Genomic DNA, 16,899 nt, shown 5'->3' on the forward strand with positions numbered 1-16,899 from the left:
TTCTTCCTTTGGCACTGCAAAACTAACCCACTTTAGGCCTTGTCAGAAGTCCAGCTGATCTGATTGGTTGGGCATACTCATGATTTAGATAAGAGTTACTTCTTTGTTTATGACCTTGATCCCCCCTTTTTTGTTTGAATATCAGCCTGTACCTACAATCTAGTTTGATTATCAAAAGAGAAAACTTTCCTGTCTAAGATAAACATTGCCTTCCTCTTTTTGCATTCTTCTATTACTTGTAAGTTTGTTTATCCTCCTTTCTTACCATCCCTTCTTTCTCTATTAAGAATCCTGTTCAGGGGATGGGGAGGCTGTAGCTCCCCTGTCATTTCTCTTGCTATTCTCTGTTAGGAAGATATTACACAGATGCCACCTTCTCTGGCATATGTGGCTAAAAACATAAGACATGGCAATGTCTACCAGGGCAACAAGATGTGGGGACTGGACTTTATTTACAAGAATGAGCACAGGGACAACTTACTTCATTGTTTATGTGGTTTTACCTTGAAATTACTTTAGTCCTTGATGAGGAAATACTTATCATTGGTCAGTGTTTTCAGTTTCACTAATGAAGAGCTGCATATGGGATGTTCACTTTTTATTCTTCTGCTGCAGATATTTGTATGATTTTTGCTAGTTGTATGATTTCAACCAGAAAAATTGCAGGGAAAATAGCCACAGGCCATGCTGAAACCAGGGTAGATCACAGAGGCAGACATTGAGCAACCAGGCTCCTTGTGCTGCTCAGAGTTTGTGTTCAGCTCCCCCTGCAGTCCCTGCCACTGTGTCCCGCAGAGCACAGTAGTACACAGCTGAATCTGACTCCTGGACTGAGGCTTTCTGCAAGTGGAAGGAGGTGGTTTCTTTGAGATACTTTGCTCCAAAACCTTTGTTGCTTCCCTCATCATTGGCTTTCTCAGCTTTCAGGAGGAACTGAGGACCTTCACCTGGATACTGGATGTACCACAAAAGGGCAGGGTACCCTGAGGCTGTATAAGTGCAGTTTATTGTTAGGAAATCCCCTTCTGAGAGGGTCACTTCACCTTGTCTCTGGGTCACTGAATTTCCATAGGTTCTTCCTGGGGGGGGAAAAGAAACCTGGGTCACTTTTTCTTAGATAAATTATGGGTAAAGGTTTTGCTGACATGACAGGAGAAAGAGCCCGAATTTTAAGAGGGATTTTACTTACCGAACAGTAAGAGCATCACAGTCACTAAGCTTGGAGAAGAGTTCATCTTTACAGTGTCTCCTAAATAATGTTCTTGATTCTTAACGGGAAGAAATGTTGAAGTCGCAGTGTTAATGATAAATCTACACCTAAATTACACACAGGAAGCCACTCCCCCTGGTGGGCAGGGACTGAACTAGGATGAATGTTTTCATGGCTTCCTTCCATAAGCCAAAAATAGATCCTCAACTCTGACCTCATTTATAAGGCTCATGCCAGTCTCAGGTGGCCCTCGTAAATCTGAAGGACAGTTGCCAAGGTCTATTTTGTCCATAGAACACTACCTAACATGGAATTTCTCTAGCAGAGCCTCCCAGGGTATTTCTGTACCTGAAAAGATATCAAATTTTCTTGGACACTCTTATACTAGACTTCATAGTCTCATTTATCTATTGTAGGCCAGTCTCTAACACATTGGGACATCAGAGGAGGGCTTGGGATTGGGATCAGAGGACATTCTAAGAAGTCACATCATTATTGAATGATTCTGTGTTTTTTAGCACTGCATCCCAATATGTAGAACAGACTGGCATCTACTATGTGCACAATAAATATTGGTTAAATAAAACAAAAATAATGAATAGACAGCCTTTTATTGAGAGATTATTACTACTTGGAAGAGAACATTTCCTCAGTTCTAAACTGATGTGAGTATAAGGAATACTGTCTTTTTAATAATGGCTTTTCAGGAATAAAAGTCACATTACCTTTCAATTGTCAAATATTCCTGAATTTTAGAATTAATAAAAAGTTAAAAATACAAACCCTATACAGAAGAAACACCTTAATTAATGTTACTTAATTCCTATATTATGACCTGAGATCAATACTTAATTACTCTCAAAACTCTTCCTACATCCCACACCCATTTCCATGCAATTCTGCTGTCATTATAGATAAACTTGTGAATTTTATAATTTATACAAAGGGTATAATATATACTCTTTTTGTCTGTCTTCTTTCACTCAGCATAATTATTTTGAGATTCTTCCATGATGTGATATGGATCAATGATTCATTGATTTTTATAGATGATTAGTACTATCCCATTATACAGATATAAAACAATTTGTTCATCCATTTACTTGTTGATGTACAACATTGTAGTACAAGTTTGAGGCTGTTACAAATAAAACATCCATGATCATGTGTCCTCAAGTTTTTGAATAGACATATGCTTTTATTTTTCTTAGCTAAATCACCTGAAAGTAGAATGGCTGCATCACCTGATAGGTGTATATTTGACTTATTAAGAAATTGCTAGATTGTTTTCCAAAGTAATTATACTATTTCATATTTCCACTAAATCCAATAGTCCATGGATTTCTAGTTGCTCAACACCCCTGTCAACCGAACTATAATACGTACATAGTGGTATCTCACTGGGATTTAAATTTGCATATCCCCAATGTCTAATGATGCTGGTGTGCGTTTTCATGTGCCTATTTGCCATTCATATATTTTCTTCACTGAAATGCCTGTTCAGATATATTGCCTGCTTTTATTTATTTGTTTCTTTTTTGTTGTTGTGTTTTGAGGATTCTTTATATAACTCAAATGAACTCTTTCATTAGATACATGATTTGTACTTGTTTTTCTCAGTCTCTAGTTCATCTATTAACTCAAGTGGTAGAGCTTTTCCAAAGGCAGTTTTTAATCTTCGCAAAATCCAATTTACTATTTTTTTCCTCTTTTGGGGGCCATGTTTTATTTCCTTGCTTATTTTTTTCATTTTTATTTCTTTGCTTTTGTTGTTGTTGAGATGGAGTTCTATGCCCTGAACAGAGTGCAATGGCATCATAGCTCACTGCAGCCTCAGACTCAGGCTGTGGGCATCCCACTGCCTCAGCCTCCGGAAAGTGCTAGGATTATAAGCACTTCCTGTGGTGCCCAGCTGTGTATTTCAGTTTTTTTAGAAGTTGGGGGTCTCATTCTCACTCAGGCAAGTCTAAAACTCCTGAGCTCAAGCAATTCTCCCTCCTCAGCCTCCCACAGTGCTGGGATTACAGGCAAGAGCCATCGCACCTGGCTATGGGCCTTGTTTAACTATGACATCTAAGAAATATCTGCACTGGTCAAGATCACAAAACTTTTCTCCTCTTTTTTCTAGATGTGTTCTAGTTTGGGGTTTTATATTTATGTTTATGATTAACTTTGAGTAAAGTTTTTGTGAGAAGTGAGGATCTTTTTTCCATATGTGTATACAATCGTTTCAGCACTGTTTGTAGAAATATTATCCTTTCTCTCTTGAATCAACTGTGATGTTTTGTCAAAAAATTATTCATATATGTGTGGGTCTATTTATGGATGCTCTGTACTGTTCCATTAAAATGATTTATTAATGATTTATTTGTCTATCTGTATACAAATGTCACACTGTCTTCATCACTCTGGAAAATGGCTTGAAGTCAGGTCATGTTGTCTCTCAAAATTTATCCTTTTCTGAATTTGTTTGACTACTGTAGGTCCTTTACATTTTCTTATGAACTTTAGAATCAGCTTGCTATTTAACCAAAAAAAAAATGGATAGAATTTTTATTATGAGTATATGGAATTTATAGACTAATTGGGAGAGAATTGCTGTTTCAAGATTGAGTCTTTCATTCTAGGAACATAGGCTATTGCTCCATTTATTTAGGTCTAAATTTCTCTTTGCAGATTTGTAGCTTTAAGTGACATAGTATTGCATATTTTGTAAGATTTGTCCTTATATATTAATATTACTGATACTATTGTAAATGGCATTATTGTTTTAATTTTAATTTCTGATTGTTCCTTGTTGAGGATATAAGAACACACCTGAATTTTATAAATTGATCCTTTATCCTGCAACTTTGTTAAACTTACTTATTAGTGTTAGAGGCTTTTGCAGCTCCTTTGGATTTTCTACTCAGACAATTATGAGTTGTCTGCATTTGTTTGCAAATAAATATACATTCACTTTTTCCTCTCCAAACTGTAAGCCTTTTATTTCTTTCTCTTGACTTATGGTACTAGATATACATTCTATATTTCATAGAAGTGGTGAGAACAATAATTTTTCCCTTATTCCTAATCTTAGGAGGGAAACCTTCGGTTTTTCACCATCAAGTATGACATGATACTTTTTTTTTTTAAGTGTCCTTTATCAAGTTGAGGGAGTTCCCTCCAATTCCTCATTCACAGAGGAATGAATGCTGGATTTTGTCAAATTTTTTCTTTGTACCTACTGAGAAGACCCTCATTAATAGATCATCAGGTCATTGTCAATCTCTTTGGATAAATTATTGATACATTCTTGCAACAGAATATTAAGGAATATATTAGTGTCACATTTCACAAATAATGAAACAAAGCGCACAGGATGTTTTAGCAAGTATGTGGCAGAGCTAATAGTTCTGAACATAGATCTTTCTAATAGCAAAATCTGTGTCCCCTATTTTTTCCAGTATGGATTATTTTCAGAGAAAATTAGAGAGTAGATAGAGGGTAGAAAAATGACTTCTTATCAAGCCCTTGAAATATCTTAAGACAGTAAGTTAACAGGCACTGTCGTTTTCTAAATGAAATTATTTTAAATTATTATTATTATTATTATTTTTTTTTTTTTTTTTTTTTTTGTAGAGACCGAGTCTCACTGTACCGCCCTCAGGTAGAGTGCTGTGGCGTCACACGGCTCACAGCAACCTCTTAACTCTTGGGCTTACGCGATTCTCCTGCCTCAGCCTCCCGAGCAGCTGGGACTATAGGCGCCCGCCACAACGCCCTGCTATTTTAAATTATTTTTTAATTGAATAATTACAAGTCGGGGCTTTGACAAAAAGAGGAAAGGAAACATATTGTAAATGGTGCACAAACTGCAATTTAGGAGCCGACCACCAGGTATTGACACAAGTATTTTTTTTCAGACAAATTTATTTAGGCACCTGATTTTAGCAAGGCTGCAAGGGTTCTAGGATTCGGTGAACCAGCAGAATACCAGAACTTTATTCATGGTTAGTGATTACTCTCTTTCTGTTCCTTGAAACTTGTCTGTGATAAAGGAGTCTAAAACACAGGTGTTCAAATTAACCAGTGTAAATGTTTCTTTTAAACAGGATTATAGCTTGATTCTTCCTAATGACTAGTATTGAGTTTTGGTCTCCACATAATTGGTCACAGTTATGAAGCTTTATTTCACAAGATTATGAGAAGTTCAAGCACAGTATTGAGAATAATTCCAAGGAGTATTGCAGGCATCTGATGTCTATACTATCCACAAATCTGAACCATAACTATTGGTCTGGCATGTTCTAGGATAAAACTTAGAGAAGTCCACAATGATGGACAAACACATAAACTGCAACTGTCATTTGTCCACAATGACAGACAAACACATAAACTATTTGTGAAGCCAAGAATTCAACATAAATATGAGTGAATAAACTCAATATTCTCCCCTTAACCCCACTGAAATAATCTAAATGCTACAGGAAATTAAAGAACCAGAACACACTACTACACACATCCATAATTGAGGTCAAATCAAAAAAGAGAATCAAATATTTTTAAGAGCAACCATAATCAGATGAGCTTGCACAAATATACGTGTAGTTACAGGTATAGCAGTAAATCATACCAGATTCAAAGGAAGCACTCCATCAAACCAGGCTTGAGAACATTTGGGTCTTTTAAAACTTTTTTTTTTTTTTTTTTTTTATTGTTGGGGATTCATTGAGGGTACAATAAGCCAGTTACACTGATTGCAATTGTTAGGTAAAGTCCCTCTTGCAATCATGTCTTGCCCCCATAAAGTGTGACACACACTAAGGCCCCACCCTCCTCCCTCCATCCCTCTTTCTGCTTCCCCCCCCCATAAACTTAATTGTCATTAATTGTCCTCATATCAAGATTGATACATAGGATTCATGCTTCTCCATTTTTGTGATGCTTTACTAAGAATAATGTCTTCCACTTCCATCCAGGTCAATATGAAGGATGTAAAGTCTCCATTTTTTTTAATAGCTGAATAGTATTCCATGGTATACATATACCACAGCTTGTTAATCCATTCCTGGGTTGGTGGGCATTTAGGCTGTTTCCACATTTTGGCAATGGTAAATTGAGCTGCAATAAACAGTCTAGTACAACTTTTTAATGTGAAACAATATATGAACAGATTTTTAAGTATTAAATCATCCTTACATTCTTGAAATAAGCCCCTACTCCCTTCTTTTCTGGATCGTGTTAGTGTTCAAGTTGTTTTCAAAATTTCACATTGTTGTTTTGTCATTGATTTTATTATTTTTATTTGAGCAATCAATTTCTGTTTTTATCTTTAATTCCTCCAATCTGCTCTATTTCATTTTATTTTATGAAGTTTTTATATTAACAAATGTAGGGAGTACACTTGAATTTCATTACATATATATGTGGTACATTGGTGAACTCTAAGCTTTCAATGTACCCATCACGCAAATAGTGAACATTGTACTCTACAATGTTCACTCCATTACAATCCACTTCTTTGAGTCTCCGGTGTCCATTATATCATTCTGTGTGTCCTTGTGTAGCTATAGTTTAGCTTCCACTCTCATTCATTTTGTTTTACTGATTTGATTGTCTAACTTTTTACATTGCATGCTGTATTTATTTATTTATTTATTTACAGCTTTTGGTTTTTAGGTGTTTCATATTTTATTTTATTTTATGTTTGATTCAAATTAATATGAGGGCACAATTTTTTGGTTACATTGCTCTCACTTACAGGGTAAAGTTCCACTTGTAGAAGAGCCCCTCACCCGGGGTGAGGTGGTGTTACACACCCTTACAAGTGCACATTAGATGAGATTCCACCTGTGCCCTCCCTCCTTCTGCAATACATCCTACCCTTTCCCCCTCCCGCTTCCCTCTACCCCTGAACTGGACTATATTAGTGTTTTATTGTTCTCTAGAATAGAAAAATAAATATCCAGTGTACTCTATACTAATATGAAATCAACACATAAATAATTACATAATTACATGTTCATGTGAACAATAAAACACTAATATAGTCCAGTTTGAGAGTATTTTTATTTTTTATTATTTGTTGAAAATCCATCAGCTGAAGTCAAGTAACCTTAGTGGAGGTTGGCTCTTTCATTTACTAGATTTCCTGGGGTAAAACTTAATCCTTCTATGTCTTTATAGTATGGAAAATGGAGTGGACTTTGTTTTATACTGATATGGTACTTCAATTACTAGCTGAGCACTTCTTTAAAAATTGGGACCCAACTACAAATTCTGTATCTTGTTGAGCACCCCATCATATGTTAGAATATCTATTATTACAAAAACATAGTTCTTTGACTTCTCAACCTTTAAATTAAATTTCAAAGAAGTTGACACACTAAAGACATACAATGACAACACTATGAAGTCCATCCTCCTTTTATGTTTAAAGTTTTGGAGCTTACATGAGTTGACTTGAGGAACATGAGACAAATATCTTGCTCCTCACTCAATTGTCACAACACTTGAAATTCCACTATTAAATATGCTTCTTCTTAGCACTAATAATTTACTTCAGCAAACTTGAAGAATACAAAAATGGCACAAAAACATCAATTTCACTTCTATGTTCTAACAAGGAACACTCTAGAAATCAAGAAAATAATTGCATTCACAACAGTACCAAAAAGAAGAAAATATTTAGCAACAAACTTAAACAAGTTGCTAAAGACTTATATGATAAAAGTTAGGTAACATTATTAAAAGAAACTAAAGGACATTCCAGGACACAAATAAATGAAAATATATCCTATATTCAAGGATATTATTAAAATGTCAATACTACCCACAAGAATCTACAGATTCAATGCAAGCCCTTACAAAATTTCAACGATTTTTTTTCTAAAATAGAAAAATCTATTCAAAAATTTATATGGCATCTTAATGAAACTCAAATAGTCAAAATAATCTTGAAAAAGAAGAACAAGTTCAGAAGGTCTCACACTCTATGATTTCAAACCTGAAAATAAAGCTTCAGTAATAGAAGAAAGGTATTTCCACAAAAGCAGACATTTAGACCAATGGCATAAAATGGAGAGTCCAAAGAAATCCTTCGCATATCTGGTCAAATTAGTCTTTTAAATGATCATAAACTGTTCAAGGGTCAAAGGAAAGTCTTTTCAGCAAAAGCAATTCCACATGGAAAAGAACAAAGTTGGACCATTATCACACCAAAGGATCAAAAACCTAAACATAAAAGCTAAAACTATAAAGTCATTAGAAGAAAACACAGGAGAAAAGCTTCATGGCACTGGATTTGGCAATACTTTCTTGTATATGATATCAAAAGCATAGGATGCAAGAGAAAATTTGAATAAATTCAACCACATCAAAATTTAAACCTGTGCATCAAAGGAAACACAATCAACAGAGTAAAACAACAACCCAGAGAACAGTAAAAAATATTTGTTAATCATATATTTGATAAAAAGTCAATATCCAGAATATGTAAACAACTCTTACAACTCAGAAACAAAAAATAGACAGACAATTAAAAGATGTACAAAAGAGTTGCATAGGTATTTTCCTGAAGAAGGTATGCATTCAGTTGATCAGTAAGTATAGGAAAAGATGCTCATAATCACTAATTATTAGGGTCCTTCAAACAAAAACCACAACTATATATCTATTCACAGCCATTATGATGACTATGGTTGAGAGAAAAAAGAAAGATTGATTGTTGATGGGGATATGGAGAAACTAGAACCTTTTTGCATTCTTGGTGAGAATGTAAAACGGTTCAACAGACAGTCTGAAAAACAGTTAGGCACCTATTCAAAAGTTTAAAAGTAAAATTACCCTAAGAGTCATTCAACAATTCTACTTCTTAGTATAAAGTCCCCAAATTAATTTGGGTATATATCCATAATATTGAGATATTTGTACACACCTGTGGTCAGGCAAGTTTATACACAGTAGCAAAAAGGGAGAAGCAGCCCAAATATCCATTGACAGTTAAACACACAAACAAATTGTGTATATATATATATATATATATATATTCTATATATATATTCTATATATATGTATACATATATATATTCTATATATATATATATATATTCTGTATACATATATATAGAGAGAGTATACATATATATAGAGAGAGAGAGTATACATATATATATAGAGAGAGAGAGAGAATTATTAGTCCCTCTAATGATTAGGGACTAATAATTCTCCCCTTCTCTCTCTCTCTCTCTGTATATACATATATATACACACACAGAGAGAATATATTAGGACCAGAGGAGATCAAACTGTCACTCTTCACAATTCTTCTAGCTCAGTGTAATAGCCAAAAGGCAAATTGCTTCTTGGGATTGTTCTTTCTCCTCAATATTCAGTCAAAAATTCTGCATGTCTAACCTCAACCCAAAGATTCAGTGATAAAATGTTTTGTTGAATAACTCTGGAAATGATCTATGAATTCAGAGAAGTATTTTCTTGAAGTGAGTATTTTCCCTCCAACCCTACACCTGTGTTACCACACGCCTAGCCACTTCCTGTCTGTGATGGTGATTCCCTGCTGCAGTCCCAACAGCAGGTGGATGTCACAAGCAGAGTTTTTATACGCCTCCCTCCAAAAATTCTTTCACTGTGCGGCCCTCAGTACACAGAAATATTTTGCTGAATCCTCTAGTTGTGAAGCTGAGATGACAAGGTTGATGGATTTGCTGGCCTTCTGGAAATTCAGTGAGAAGCGACCTTCTGTTTCATTTTTCTGACTAAAGGAGTCCTGGCGAATAATTAAAATCACCTCTCCACTGCTGGTCTGCTTGTACCAGAAGAGATGATAACTAGGATCACTGGTGTCATACGTGCATTCCAAAGTCACAGCCTCCTTCTCCTGCACCAACATTGCCGGTTGGACTTGAGTTACCTTCTGGGCAATACCAGATCCTGAAGGAAAAAAGATAGAATTAGAAAGTTTAGCATTATGTGGTGTGGGACCAAGAAATTCTATTTTTATACCCTTTTATACCCTCCTTTCCAACATCTCCATAAATCCATCTGGTACCCTTGGTCCCCACATAATAGAGGAAGTGTATTTCCACTGGCCATCCCTACCTAGCCACATCAAAGTTGTGACCACCTTCAGCAGGCTGCAGAACAACATGTCTGTTTCTTCCTCTACAGGGAAAATACCTTCTTCTTCAACAATTCCAGGGCTCTGTACTGTGAGATGAGCCTGTCAGAGAGAAAGAAGTCACTGAACTGTGTGCTGATGTGTGCTGCCTTTGAGCAGGAAACAGAGGTTTGGTGGAATAGCCAGTTGGGTGTGTCATGTCAAACAGCTCTATGGAGTGACTGAGAATCTCACCTAAAGCAAGCTTCCTTTTGGATTAATCAACAGTTAATACAACAATTAAATCTTAAAAAGAAAGAAAATTTTGAAAGGAAAAATGTGATAACATTATGCATTGAGAAAAACCTAAGTGTATTGAAAAGAAAACTGATAACTTTCTCTTGAGCATGTCAAGTTAAAAAAAATGCAGAGTCATAGTCAGGGTATTTTAATGTAGTTCACAACTTCCAAATACTATGAAAACAATGAGGTTTCTTAACCTTTTTCATCCTTTCTTAACTTTCTCATGTATCTTTTTTAAAATGGACATCAAATACGTAAATTATTTGATGTCTTGATGCTACCCAATTTTTGTAATGCAGATAAAGATCTGCACGAGGAAAGACATTATGGGCAGTAGGAGAAAAATGTTTTAGCCTGTCATGAGGCTTAACATGCTTTTCTGACTAAAGTCTTTAAGCAAGTACCTCTGACAGGACAGAAAGACAAATCCATGAAAAAGATCAATAACTCCAACTTACATGAATTATTAATTGGTTTTGTCCATGAAGATTAGATATATCAAAGCCAGAAAAGCCTCCTGGTGGAACCAAATGATCTCCAAAGAACTTACTGAAGCCATCCAGAGATGTGCTATTGCAGAAATGGCATATGGCTGCAATATTAAAAAAAAAAAAAAAAAAAAAAATTTGTTGGGAAACTTTGCTAGGATTGCAGGAAACACTGCCAGTTCATGTACTTTTTGGAACCAAGAACACCCATGAAAACTGTAAAAATGTGATATGAACTAGAATAGTATCTTAAGGAAATGTTGGCAAAACTCCCAAAGGATTTTACATAATTAGATTCCTTGTGTGTGTTATGAGTCTATATTGGTAATACCCTTTCTATTTTCTACAAGGATTGAAATATTCTCCTGCCACAAAAACATAGCACTCACAATAACTAAACATCAATATGATTTTGTGTTCACTACTTGTGACATTTGAAATTATCTATGCATATGGGAACATATATTTTGGGGACAATTATGTAAGGTTTGCCCTCACTCAGGAATTTCACTTTTTTAAATCACCCTGATTCTCTGAAAATGTGGAAGCAGATAGAATATTAAAACTGAAAGTAATTACTGTATCAGACATCCCTGAACTCCCTCAGCCTAATGTATTAATTATCCTTAGCTCTCATGCCCTGCATTCTTCCCCTTCACAAAGTCATCTGTTGTCTCACTGTGAACTGGTCACTAATAGGTCCATATTACTCAGAATTCCCTGAACTTCTAAATAATCTATTCTCTTACAGACATAACTTGATAAATAGACTTATGATATTCAGTACAGGTTGCTTTTCGTGGCCTCTTATTTAATCAGTCTTTTTTTTTTTTCTTTTTGAGACAGTTCTTACTCTGTTGCCAGGTATAGTAGAGCATAATGGGGTCCTCATAGCTCACAGCAATCTTAAACTTCTGAGCTCAAGTGATCCTCCTGCTTTAGGCTCCCAGGTTGGGACTACAGGCATGTGTCACCAAGCCCCGCTAATTTTTCTATTTTTTGTAGACATGGGGGTCTCTCTTCCTCAAGATGGTATCAAACTCCTGACTTAAAGCAATCCTCTGGCCTCAATCTCCCAAAATGCTAGAGTACACTCATGATCCACCATGCTTGGCCTGTTTAATCAGTATTTATGACTTAAATCTGGGTGACTTCTTATTCTGAGAAAAATTCCAGAGAAAAACTGCCTTTGAACATCGTGCAAATGCCTTATTGAGGCACTATTTATTATCAGCTCAGCGGATAAAGCACAAAGAGTTCACCTATGCCTACTTTTTAAAATTTGGGGTATTGAGTTTTTTGAAAGTCCAGTGGACATTTTTAATCCTTTCACCACTGTGGAAGTTGGAGTTTGATCAAAAGTTTCTGAGTGAGTTTACTTTTGTGGTAGAGGATTGGGCTGGTCATTATGGAGGATAGGTCTGAGAATATCCTGAAGAGCTGGTTTGGTTATGGCAAATTTCTTCAACATATGAATGTCGTTAAAGTATTTAATTTCTCTATCATAAATGAAACTCAGTTTAGCTGGATACAAGATCAGGGAGTTGAAAGTTATTTTGCTTTAGGAGATTAAAAGTCGATGACCACCCTCTTCTGTCTTGAAAAGGTTCAGCAGAGAGATCTGCAGTCATTCTAATATTCTTCCCTTTGTGGGTAATGGATTTCTTACGCCTGGCTGCTTTCAGAATTTTCTCCTTCATATTAACTTTAGTGAAGTTAATTATGATATGCCTGGGGGATGTCTAATTCGAATTGAGTCATCCTGGGGTTCTGAAACTGTCTGCTATCTGAATTTCAGAATCTCTTGGCATGTCTGAAAAATTCTCTTTCATAATGTCATGGAGAAGGGCCTCTGTGCCTTTCGAGGCCACTTCATCACTTTCAGGGATTTCAATGAGGCAGATATTAGCCTTCTTTGAATTATCCCAGAGCTCTCTGAGAGAATGATCCATTTTTGCTCTCAATTTCTCTTCCTCTTTGAGAGTTTGGGAGCATTCAAAGGCTTTGTCTTCAATGTCAGAAATCCTTTCTTCTGCTTGCTCCACTCTGTTACTGAGGGATTCTACTGTATTTTTCAGATCTTTGAGGGCTGCAAATTCTTGCTTCAGTGTGTCAAAATCTTTGGTGGTTTGTCTTTAAATTCGTTAAATTCTTGAGACAACTTTTGAATTTCTCCTCGAATTTCTAATTCCGACTTTTTGAATTGCTGCTTGAATTTCTAATTCCAAATTTTCCTCCATTCTATTAATCTTGTTTGCAATCCAAATTCTGAATTTGATTTCTGACATCTCAGCCAGCTGTTTATGAATGGGATCTTCAGTTACATCTGCCATATCTTTCCTTGGGAGGGTTGATCTATTCTGATTATTCATGTTACCAGAGTTTTTCCACTGATTCTGCCCCATGATTATTTTACACCATTTGATTTTTCCCCTTGAGCTTTGTCAAGGACCTGTACAGTGCTATGGCCTGAGAAACTGGGGCCCTGTTTGGTGTGGTGGAGCTAAGTGATTCTGTCTTGTTTTCAGCTGGTCTCCATTTGACCCTAGTGAAACAGTTACTCTGGGTTGAAGTCTCAGCTGTGGAGAAATACCAGCAATTAAGTCACACCCCACACATACACACAGGCAACAATTGGAAAAGGATAATCAAACCTTCCCACAAGCACACACCCAGGGCACCACTTTAATAGTCCTTGGGTGATTGGCTCAGTTCAAAAGGTCCAAATCAATTGTCTCAGTCAGCACCTGTCTTAGGTGGGAGAGTTTAAAAAGTCTCTGGCAACTGGATCGCAGGGATCTGGTGACAACTCAGATATGACTTGCTCCAGTGCTCCATGAAGTCAGGAGTACCCACCCAGCAAATCGATTAGTCTGGGAAGGTTGAAACCTCCTTCCCCACCTTGCACCTCTGTCACACCCAGTCACTGATAGCCTCACAGGGCTGTGACCCAGTTGCCTCTAGTGAACAGATACTCCAGGGGTTTGCACCTGCCTGAATCACAAGGAAATCATATCTGCTCAGCCAGGCCGCTGCGCTCTGCCTCTATCCAGCAGGGGGAAGTGAGGCCTGACAACCTCAGGCACTTGATGGAGGCTAGGGGGGTGTTCACTCAGTTCCAGCCCCATCCCTGATTGATGTTATTGACAGAACAGAATAGAACAACTTTGCAGGAATTTGTTTCTGTCCCTGCTAAATTCCCCTGCAGAAGAGAAGCTGTTTTGAGTTCCCAGAGCCTGCGCCTCAGGCCCTGTGTTTGCTCCTGTAGGTTTGTATTCGGTTAGCTGTCAGTTCTAGCCTCCTGCCTTCCTTTGTCTATAGGCTGATGATCCCCTGAGGGCCAGGTATGTCTTAGGCTCAGTAAAGCGGTCCTCTGGGTCTGTGCTGCCCTGGGAATTTCCCAGGTCTGCACATGCGTTTTCTAGTCCCTATGCTCCACCCAGGCCGGTACCACCTCAGGCAAACCCTTTACTCATGGGGCCTGAATTTCTGTCCCAGATCTGCTCCGCAGTGGTTGCCACCTGAGAAAATGCCCGGCCTCCTCTGGTTGCCCAGGGAGATGGGGGCGTGGCTTCAGAATATCTGGGAGTGAGCCCTATTGTTGCCCAAAACGGCTGCTGCTCTGAGCCTTGGGGCACCGCCGCTCCGGTATGGTTCCCTCTCAGCCGACCATCCTCTCCTCACTCTCATGCCACAGAATCATCACTGACCAGCTGCAGTCTAGGGCCTCAGTCCACACCCCTCAAGAAATCACCCAAGAATCTGGACTCCTGGGGGACAGGCCTCCAGACCTCAGAGTGAGAGTGGAGGGGAGTGCTGAGAGCTCAGAATTGCAGGTAGAGAATATATACAGTTTTATACAGTTTTATGCCTGGCAGGAGAATGCCGTGGCCCCTAGTAGGGGAGGTAGGTCTGGTTTTCAGAGGGTCTCTCCTGTGGAGTGTAGTGGGAGGACCTTTGAACTCTGCTCATTTGTTTATGGGACACTCCAAGCCATTCTTATGGGGGAAGGGACTCCTGTCCACTTGGTGATGGATTTTGTACCTTTTGTTTATATCCTTGGTGTCGCAGCTCACCTGAGCGGGGTTGATGTGCCTTCTTCAACCTTTTCTCTTAGTGCAGCTCTAATCCATCAGGTTACTTGCTAAATTTCTGTCCTTTAACTCCCCTTCTGGAGGGGAGCCTCTGTGGAAAGCTGGCTTAGTCAGCCATCTTGTCTCCACCCTCCCAACAAAAGCAATTTTTAAAACACAGAAGTTAAAAGTTCAGCCAAAAAGGGATTGTGATATGGTTACTAGTAAGTTATTTATGCAAAAGGACTCTAAATAGTGAAGTCATCTTTAAAGCCTGAATTTCAAAATAAAACTTGCTGAACACGGCCAAAGAAGGAATGGAAGTTCGGTAGGCACTGCCCCATAGCTTGCCCTATGCATCTCTCCATCTGACTGTTCCATTTTACTATGTAAATTAAAGGGCTATGCCTAAGGAAAGGGAATGTGGCTTCACTCCCAGTCTCAGGATTGTACCTAGGTTATAGATGTGCAGCAATCTGTACTCTCTACACAGAAGCAGACAGCTGAGTTTCAGGTTGGGCAGCTGCAATGTGCAAGAATGGCCATCTTATTCAATAAAACAATGAATCTCTGTTCTTGCTTTTTGTCCATATTTGTACAAATGTCTATAATGAATTGTGGACCTTTTCCAAGGTTTTGCTTATACCAAAGCAAGTAGTCCATAGCACTCTTTGAATAAGTACAGTTGATAACAGCTGTCTTTGAAAAAGCACACAACAACCTACACAGGGGAAAGGATGCATTATTCAATAAATTGTGCAGGGTGAATGGATCAATAAATTGTGGTATATGTACACCATGGAATATTACGCAGCTTTAAAGAAAGATGGAGACTTCTTTCATGTTTACATGGATGGAGCTGGAACATATTCTTCTTAACAAAGTATCTCAAGAATTGAAGAAAAAGTATCCAATGTACTCAGCCCTACTGTAAAACCAATTTATAGCTTTCATATGAAAGCTATAAGCCGACTATAGCCCAAGAAGAAGGGGAAAGAGGAGATAAAGGGGAGGGGAGTGGGAGAGAATGGGTGGAGGGAGGACAATTGTTGAGACCACGCCTACGGTGCATTTTACAAGGGTACATATTAAATTTACTAAGTGTGGAAGCATAAATATCTGAACACAGTAACTAAGAAAATGCAGTGAGGGCTATGTTAACTAGTTTGATGTAAATATTTCAAATGGTATATAAAACCAGCACATTGTATAAATGGTGCAGGGAAAATTGGATAGACACATGCAGAAGAATGAAACTGGATCCTTATTCCCCATCATATACCAATATTACTTTGGTATATAGGTCATTACAGAAGTTTTGAGATATTCAGAAATTAAGAAATGTAAAATCTTGCATGGGTAAATCAGAAAGGACACTGTTGACTGTGTTTCTTGGAAGTGAAATAATGGACAGTAACACAGTCTGTCTTAATATTTTTGTGGTGGCCCACGTAAAAAATTTAACTCAAGTTGGATTAAAGACTTAAATGTAAGATTGCAAACAATAAAAATGGACTTATCATTTTAACTGGTTCTTACCCCCTGACTTAATTCATCTCCCATTTACCCATCAAATGTATCCTTATCTGGCAAGGAAGTGAAATTGCAACTGAGGCTGAAAATGGGTGTCTATAACTGAAAGTATGACTTATAGCTTTACAAAGTTGGGTTTTTATGACTCTTTCCTTCCTTTTCCATTTCCGTTTTGCCATTGAAATTCCCTCTAGA

General features: G+C 37.5%; 1 gene segment (V, D, J or C); it reads right to left on the reverse strand.

Moving 5' to 3' along the window:
* Positions 1–16,899, reverse strand: part of LOC128587405 (T cell receptor alpha variable 8-3-like) — a 624,669-nt gene that overhangs the window by 575,825 nt on the left and 31,945 nt on the right.

This window comes from Nycticebus coucang, chromosome 6, assembly GCF_027406575.1.
Source record: "Nycticebus coucang isolate mNycCou1 chromosome 6, mNycCou1.pri, whole genome shotgun sequence".
Lineage (NCBI taxonomy): Eukaryota > Metazoa > Chordata > Mammalia > Primates > Lorisidae > Nycticebus > Nycticebus coucang.